The sequence below is a fragment of the Channa argus genome, chromosome 5 (genome assembly GCF_033026475.1).
Source record: "Channa argus isolate prfri chromosome 5, Channa argus male v1.0, whole genome shotgun sequence".
Lineage (NCBI taxonomy): Eukaryota > Metazoa > Chordata > Actinopteri > Anabantiformes > Channidae > Channa > Channa argus.
Genome location: NC_090201.1, coordinates 11,468,696 through 11,478,236, shown reverse-complemented (window position 1 = coordinate 11,478,236; position 9,541 = coordinate 11,468,696). Strand labels below are relative to the sequence as shown.

The following is a 9,541-nucleotide window of genomic DNA, read 5'->3' as shown; positions in this document are numbered from 1 at the left end:
GTGACCATCTATCATATTTTTACATAACAGATTAAGATTTCCGGATTTGACCACATTTCTGACTCATTATTATTCTCAGTGAATGTGAACAAAACTTCATTAATCTACTACAATATTATTTTACAATACAAAAGATTATTAAGTATGATTTACAGTAAATGTTCCCTAACCACAACAAACCCAATGAATCAGATGTTATACTGTATATTTAGACCAGCAAGATTAAATGCAGTTAAAAAGATTTACCTGCTGTTTCCTCAAAATGCTGCTTCATTTTGTTACATGAAATTAACTGCTTGGATAAATAAAATGTATATTTTATTGTAGATAGCCATTTATATCTGTCAGCCCTCTTGTATTAGCTGAATATGAACACGTTTTTGCAGCATAATAATTTAAAACATTAACATTTTGATCGTAACGCTTGCCGTTCTTGTTGTGCACTGATTAGGTTTTGGCCTGTGTGTATTATACGATGACATGGCCCTTTTCTCTTTGTTTTTAAATGCATCATTCTTTACCAGTATTGCACCAACTGAAACTGGTCAGTATTGTAAATCTCGGGCTGTATTTGAAAGTTTTCCCTAAAAAACAATATTCTTTGGCATGCATCACTAATCTGAAGCAGATGTTTGGCATCTAGCTCATAGCCTCCATCAGGGGATTTTCACTAGTGCATGTTTGTTGGCTTGTTGTTTACACGCTTCTTTGAGATTGAGATGGTGTAGACTGATGGATGTGGCACTAGAAGTGCACTCTGACCAGGGCAACATACAACTGAGAGAGGACACACACTTAGGGGCTCTTCATTCTCACCAGGAGCAGAGCTGACAGGTGAGAGCTCAGCAAGCAGCTTGTTTCCGACTAATGATTAGTTCTTTTGGAGCACTTTGTACACGTAAAAGGTTTAAAAATGAGTCACCAAATCAGATAAATAGGTGAAAAGGAACAAGGATATGCAAGTACACATCCAAATAACAGTTTATAAAGTTTAACAAAGCCATTTTTTGATGAATAAAATTTACATCTGAAAGTTTAAATAAAGACAGAACCAAATTTAGGATATCAACCAACTTTAAAACCCCAGTTTTAAAAGGGTTTTAAAATGTCAGCCACTAATCTCTTCCATAGTATAAGAAGTTGCCTTTCTCAGACAGTATTTATACAATGTATTTGAGTATTTGAATACATATTTGAACAATGATCATGAACACGTGTGTGTTTATATTTCTGATTTTCTCAGGATGTTTTAACTAGACACAGGAAAAGATTTAGAGGGATTTAAAGATCACCTTTTCACAGACTGCTGAACCAAATCATTAGATTCATGGCCCAGAGAGGCCATTGGTGAACTGACAAATCACGTCCAGTCAGACTGGACAACAGGTCAACCTTGACCCAGAGCTCAGCATTACAGCATCTCTTTAACTATACACTGGACACTATTTTGTTCTTTTATGATATTCCAATTTTAGAGATGATTAATTAAGTAATTTGTAATGTAATCATTACCTCAGTTTTGAACAAGGTCACCATATCCCCTCAAACATATTAGGAAAAACAAATTAAAAGTACACTAAAAGAGACAGGTTGACAAGAAGAGGTTTGAGGTGCTTGGAGAACGTGAGACAAACACATGCTCAGACAATTTACTCATTACAATACATTATTAAAAGCTGGTGTTTTCATTATTGTGCTCTATCTTGGATGCGCTCCTCCTGAAGGTGCCCCTCTGAATATACTGCATGACTTATAAATGCATGATTTGCATTTTTTCTCCCTCAACCTTGGGAGATAACTTGTCTTCCATACTGGCTATCATCACTCTAAAATGTGGAAATTAAATAATATTCAGTGTGAATCTGTGAATCTTGAAAATAAAAAATAGATAGAAAGCCTGAGACCAGCAATGAGACAGGAGAGTTAAAATAAAAAGCAAACTGAGCCATCACTGTCCCCCCATTTAATACTAGCATGGTAACAATTACTGACCGTTCAACCCTTTGGTCCAAAATTGTCTTTAAGTTGCAAAAAATAGCCACAAATGACTCAAACAGGTTTTGGGTATGGGGTGTGGGGTTTGACTGAAAAATTATGGCATTTTGTGAGGATTTGGTGGACGTGAAATTCAGCCCCCAAGATAAGGCATTGTGGGCACTTCCTCTCCAGATTCTGCTGATTTCTAATTAATAGTCAGACCCACAAGCCATTTAAAGCTTCCAGTTCACACAACCTGCGTGTCTTTGGACAATAACAATAATTCATTATTAATAATTATATTTTTACTTTGGTAAAAGACTATAACACTCACACAGTTATTGATTCCTTCTGCTCTTGAAGAACTCAGTTAGACTTGCTCACTTAAACGCATCACTCATGAACCACAGATCTACTGGCTGTGACAATGTTGGCAGCTGTGGGGTTGAGGTTTTATACTTCTTATAAGTACATTGTACAAGAAGTCTTGGTGTAAAACCTTAATAAGAAAGGCAGTACATAAACAACATTTCCTCTCTGAAACTACGCTGCTTTGTACTGACACGTCAAAAAGCACGCAGACCATATTCTAACATGAATAATAATGTTTTAATATTATAAATGTTTAAGTTCAGGAACATTTTGATAACATTTAAAATCAAAATAATCCAAAGTCTTTCGGTATTTCTGCATTTGATCTTAAGAATCCACTGATTGCATAAGGTCTATCAAGATACTATAATGCTCCCTTTACTCTCTTGTAAACTCAACACTGTTATTCCTACCAGAATAATTTAACTTATGTACTCCTAATTTAAATAAAACACAATAGAACTTTATTTTCTCCTGTTTGAGATAATACAAGTTTGCAAAACAAAAGCATTGTTGTGTTGTGGACATCTTGAAAGACATTTGTTTGAAGTGGAAACTCCCACTGCACATATTAGATTCTTTTGAGCTCTCTCAGAGTGAACACTTAAACCTGATAGAAGGCTAAACCCTCTCAGTAATATGTTAAAAAGAAGAGAAGATATTGTGCATTTCTTTTCATGTAAAAATGGCAGTGATGACAATACTGTGTGTGTCTGTAAACCTACTCTGTACAAGTTTCAAATAGCATAAATAAAAGTTGTAAAAATTAAAGTTTTCAAATAAAGCAGAAAACTTTACTTTGTCAACAAATCAAGCTCATGGCCCAAATTAATAAAACATAATTTACATTTAATAATACCTATTGAGTCCTTTTAGCTTTAACTCTTAAATTAGTTTATACATTTTTGGAACTTACAGGATTTATGAGCTCTGTTGATTTGAATAATTCACTATCAAGTTGTTGATTCATGAATTTGCATATATTTACTGGAATACATTTGATCGAGTTTAACGATTCCTGAGAATTTCTTTTTTAGATTTAAAAAAAATGACAGGATGGGAGGCATTCGGTGTTTATTTATACATGTCTCCCACAGGCTCTGATACCCTTGACCCAAATTATGACCCAGAAGAAAAAAGGTCTGAACTGCAGATAGAAAATAAACTTTGGTTCTACACAAACCGAAAAGGGATAATGATCGATCTAAGCTTTAACATGTAGAATTGCCTTGGTTGAGAGAGACCCCCCCGATTGGCTGTTCGTCTTATAGCACACCAGTGCATGAGAGACCATATTATCAAGAACATCCGTATAAAATGTAACTTCGTATCAGACACATCTTTGATTAGAAGTTATAAACCATCTGGAGTTATTTACCGTCGCAGGTCTTCTGCTTTCTCGTCTTCCTGCGCAAATGCTATTAGGTATGTTCAAGAGCCACAACATGAGCCGAAGCAGCAGCATGCCATGCTCCTAAGATGAAACAAGCGTTTTTTGTAAAGGAACCCTTGCTCACCACCTACCCTGACCCAGGGCACTTTTCCCATATCATCTTTAATTGTCCTTCTTCAGTGCAACTTGCTGAAAGTCCTACTTCACTTCTGTAAATCTTACAAGGCGCTTGTGGTATATATCTTTGCTGTTGCGACAGCAAAGATAACATGGTGGTGACTGAAGCTTCCCACTAGATGAAGTGTACTTCTGTGACATCAAATTCGGTATTTTCTCATACTGTCCTTAAAAAACAAAATTATTTTTAATAGAATATTTCCCAACAAGCAGAAAGACTCTTTACGGTATGCAGTAATGTCAGCACATACCCGAGAGATGTGTCCCCGTGGAGCACCCACAGTGCTCATAGAAACTTTTGAAGTTTATAGCATGTTGGAAGACACTGGAGACCTGCCAACACACATGAAGAGGGGGCTGCTTGCCTTTAGAGACAGTGAGGAAGATTTTAAATAAAACCACACAGAGGTGATGGCGAAAGATAGAAATGTTTGAGCTGTTGTTTGGCCTCAAGTCAAACTTCAACTTCCTTCATTAGGAGAGGAGTGCAGCTGGCTGTCATCACCAGCATTGCGGGAAGACGTAATGTTGTACACAGAGTCCAGTTGTGCGCCTTCAACTGAGCCACACTTGTTTCCCAGAGGCCAGAGAAACAAAATATCTGCCATCCTTGTCTCTTGACAATTATGTTTACTTACTACTACCAGTTGTGTCCACATGCTTCCGGATGGGACAAAACAAGTTTGAAAGTTTTACAGTGACTAATGTGACCAGATGGTGATTCAGTGATGAGGCGTTAAGAATCACTTGTCATAGGAAGTAAGTTGCTCGAACTATGTTTTCTTATTACCTCATAATTCTACAGAAGTGTTGATTCACATAAAAAGCATTATAGTGTAAAATACCACACCCATGTCTGTTTATAGAGGTTTTCAATATAAGATTAAGGTCAAAAAAGCATGTAGTATTAGCACTTCAATGTTAAACTTTTTCGAAGGTCATTGGTTCATATGATGAAATTAGCTTTAACAGCAAAAAAAATGAATTTGGAGTTACACATTTGGGACGTTTCTATTTTAGCTGATATTATGTTTCAACCTGTAGGTCGGCAAATGAAGCACTTGTGCTATGTGCTGTAACGTGTACGAACAGTTCCCTCCATTTACTGCAGTAGAGTGGTGATGAGGAGCTGCACGTTCCCTCCCTAAATTGTCATGCTTCAACAACCACCGCACAGATTCAACACAATGGACTCCACTGCATGCTGGGAAAAAGTCAGCAGGGCTGCTAAGGTTTCTTTCTTGGAAAGGATTTTAGTTTTGTCATTCTTTTGCTGACACGTACTGCCAAATTAAGCATGTTTTTATTTTTAATGTCTATGTTTTTGTACAGTCTCTGTTAGACAACTGTTTAATTGAAATGTATACTGGCAGTTAGTGAACAAATATGGTGCATTACTGATACAATTGCATGCAGTGTTATGAGGCTATAATAGTGAACAATAATTGTGCCTCCATACTCTCATTAAGATCATATTAGCCTTCAGTCCAGTGAAACCCAGCAGTGAATATAGGTCAGTCATGGATGAATATGGATAATAAATAAATGTTGAATTGTGTCACAATTCTTTATTCTTCCTCTACCTTTGCTCTTTCATCCATCCACTGGATGACCTCTTCCAGTGACCATCCAATTATTTGCCAGATAGTAATTGATCTGTTTCCTGTAGAACATTAATATGTTTATATTCTACTGTTTTGTTGCCTTTATCACCTGCATATTTTGATTTCCTGGTAGTGTTTTGGGATTTTTGGCTGTTTCCCTGGCACAGTCGATTCAGCCTTCTCAGCAGGTACCCTCTCACCATAGTTCATCTGGCCCTTGTGGATTATTACTGCGCCAGCATTTGCCTGTTTTTGCCTGCTGTTTTATCTGCCTGGTTGGATTCCCTGATAGTGGTTTTGGACTTTGCCTTAGTCTGTCAATTGCACCTGTTGGCTGAGCACAGCAGAGCTGACAGCCGACAGCTACAGAGGGCCAATGTAAAAAATGATCCTCACCTTTATCTGTCTTAATTAAAACACCTTCCAGATACTGTTTGACACTGCCGGGATCACTGTGGATTCCTGTTTTTGTTGTAAAGTCTGAACCCATGGGGATGCACAGCACTGGCAGCAAGAGAGATAAATATTCTGAGAGATAAATAATAAAATTTAAATTACAATTTTTTATTCATTGCAGTGTTCTTTCATATTTGCATATAGGAAAGATAGGAACAACTGATGTCTTTGTTCTTGGAAAAAACAAGTAATTTGTTATTTCTTCAGTGACCTTGTATAATAATTAGAATTAGAATAATAATTAGAAAACATTTGTATTTTGGCATTTACATGGTCTGGGCAATTATAAACAATACACATCAAATCAAAAGCACATACAGTAAAAATAATAAATAACTGAACCCAGAATAATAACCCAGAAGAACTTAATAATGGAAAAACTGAGAGTTGTTTTTTTTTTCCGATCATAAAATACAATAAAAGATGCTTTCATGAGATAAAACAGACCTTAAACCTTAATGGAATGTTTTGAAATGAATGTGTGTAGAGAACCTGTGATACTCACATCCTCTGGCAGGCTACAGTTTAGCAATAATCAGAGAATCTCGCAGCATGTCTGTAATGTATGAAAGGGCTATAGCCCATATATATAGTTTAAGAAATAGTAGTAAAAATTACAATGTATTCGAAAATGCATTTATTGCCAGTGGAGGGATGCCAGAACCAAGGTTATACCTCGGTCTCTTAAAATCTGCTGCGTTGTGGACCAACTGAAGTCATAAATGTAATATTTTGGTAATAAGTTGCAGTTATGAGTAAACTCTATTCTCATCCAAAACTATTTATAAAAGCATGAACTGTATTAGTTCCAAATATTTAATTGTCAGATTGATTTAATGTTAGTTGTTTTTTCAACAATTGATGTAATTAAGAGCATTTTAAAGAGCAGCTGGACTCTTGACCATATATGTATCTCTATATCATCCAATTTAAGAAAAAACTTAGAAGCATTAAAATACTCCAAAATTTGCTGATTTAAATGAGCTGATTCTTTAAAACCAATGCAGGTGGAAGTACTTTTAAAACACTACAGTCCATTGTATTGAAGCATGCACTTAGGCTTACAACAAATAAAATTCTGGGTTTTTTGGGGGGGTGTGTACTATACAGTTAGAAATTGTTCTTTGGTACATTCATTAGAGTTTTCATGATAAATATGTTCTCGGCAGACTGTGTGTCATATCATGCATCATCACTATTAGGATTTTCTGGCAAAGAAAAGTATTTTTTGGATAGAATTAGCGTACATCTAAGTCCATCCATCTTTGGACTTACACGCACATTATTCCACTGACCAGTGTTCCAGATAAAGGTTTGCATCATCTTTTAAACATGTTTTGAGCCAATGTATTTCATAACACAGAAATATGCCTCAGTTATGCGATGGAATGATGGAAACTACTGATATAGACCACCCAAGGGCTAGTAAGAAGATTTTAAGACCCTGATGCTTAGAGTCTTAAAGTTCTTAAATTTTTTCTTCAGCAATGTTTATGTTTATTTATTTTAAGCCAGATTTTTAAACTGTTCTGTTTAAACAGGCTAAAAATATATGGAAGCATTTTACCAGTACAAAAAACATAGAACACAAATATGAGGCTAAAAACTGTTATCCCACCACTTTTAAGATATGCATGTATCAATTTGGGAACAACATCATGCTTCAGGAATTAAATCTGAACTCTCCAACAATGGTCAGCATTCATCATTCCACTGTTATATCATTTTTGTTATTGTTCTTAATTAAAGTTTGCATTAGTTGGGCACAATACTGTGGTCACTGGACTGTACAGTGAGAAAATCTTGAGTTTGTTCAACTTGGCAACAGTCGCTAATTCCCATGAAAATGCGTGCTGAGAATTAGAAATATCAGTGATTAGCACTTTGTGCCTCACTGTTTAATGCGATGCATCTCTCTGCCATCCAAGGAATAAATAAGAGAAATGTGGCTTTCTGTGCTCACCGAGGAAGTCATGTTGATCGACACTCCACAATAGAGTTGTTTTCTGGTGGCTGTCTGGATTACCCAGCTAAAGCTGTCTGCGACCAGGTTTATGGAGGCCACGAACTGGGTGTCAAACAGTGGCAAACACCACTGTAACACTTGTTTTATTGTCCTGGACTCTGATTGCATATGCTTTAAATACAATCAACACAAATGAACAACAGTAATGATCTGTATGTGACTTCCCACTGTTTTATATATAACTGATTATTTTCTGGCGGCAGGAAGATTATTCTCTCTGGTGAATCCACAAACTGTGCAAATGTGAGTTTAATGTACTTTTTCAGTCGGAGAAACCTCCTGTCAACCCTATCATATGATATTTAGGAGACAGTGTTGCTTTTTGAAGCCAGTTAACTGTTGTAGTACTGAGATTCAGAAGAAATCAAATACTAGTCTAAACATAAAGTGAACAGATTGATGTAAACAACATTAGGGCATTAGGGTTATCGTGACTACATGAACACAATGAACATCAACTTTCATGAAGTGGACGGTCTCAAATTCAATCACAAACTCCCATATGCACATATAACCAGTAGTTTATATGACAAATAGGGCTGTAAAGAGGTCATATTAACTTTAGAGGTTTGTCTGTGAATATGTTTTGCAGACGAGTCCTGCTGTTTTCCACTCATATCAAGTGACCATATATCTTCATCCTTTCAAATCTTTCCAGTCTTAGATTTCTTAGCCTCTTTTAAATTCTGCCTGTATGTTATGTTGAGGGTAAACACCAAGCATTCACGGTAACGGTGTTACCGTCACATTTTTATCACACATACGTGAGTCTAAATGGTGAATGGGCATTTGTGTTTCATTTGCATTTCTGGTTGTAAAGTCTACATGCCCTATGCTCTGCTGTGTAGGGAGCTCAGCCCCACCTCATGTAAACAGTGACTGATACAGAGAAGACAGAAGAAGATACAGTGGAAAAGCAAACCAAAACTGTTCACCATTGCCTTACGGCTTCTGTTTATAGAAGCTCCAGGATACAAGTCAATAAGTTCCTGTAGTGGAAAATGGTCTAATGTTAGTTAAGGTCAAATGAGGGTGGGAACGAGTTCTTCAAGCACAGCAGAGCAAAGCACACGTGAAGCCTGGGACCACAGTCCGTGTTAGCCATACGTGCGACAAAATCCACCACAAACAATTCGTCAGAGAGCTGCTCACCACACAGGACACTAAAAGACAAATCCCTGAAGTCCCCCTTTCCCCCTCGGAACCAGAATGATTCTATATTCATTTAATCATACTAATACTAGCAGTGGGCGTTACCACTGAATTAGATTTTCATCCGATAGCTACCAAATAATACCAGACAATCATGTAGAAAAGATTAATGAGGTGAATATACTGTATTTTAGTCAAAATCAGTTATTTAGCAAAATGTGAGGCTTTTCTTTGTATTGTTCTTAGGTAAATATTTATTAATTGATTGAGTTGTTGTGGTAAAAATACACTTACCTCTGTTGCTGCAGACTGCTGTGGACTTAGTGTTTACATATAAAAACAAATCTGGACGGTTTGACTTATCGTTGTGAAATCAGCATGTGT

General features: G+C 36.5%; 1 protein-coding gene across 1 annotated transcript in view; it reads left to right on the top strand.

The window, feature by feature from the left end:
* Positions 1 to 8,897: 8,897 nt before the first annotated feature.
* The window catches only part of LOC137127987 (adenosine receptor A1-like), an 8,542-nt gene continuing 7,898 nt past the window's right edge, over positions 8,898 to 9,541 (top strand). Inside the window, 1 exon segment of the mRNA XM_067505606.1 lies at positions 8,898 to 9,541. This exon segment is cut by the window's right edge and continues 1,572 nt beyond it. The gene's annotated coding sequence lies outside the window, so the exon portion shown is untranslated.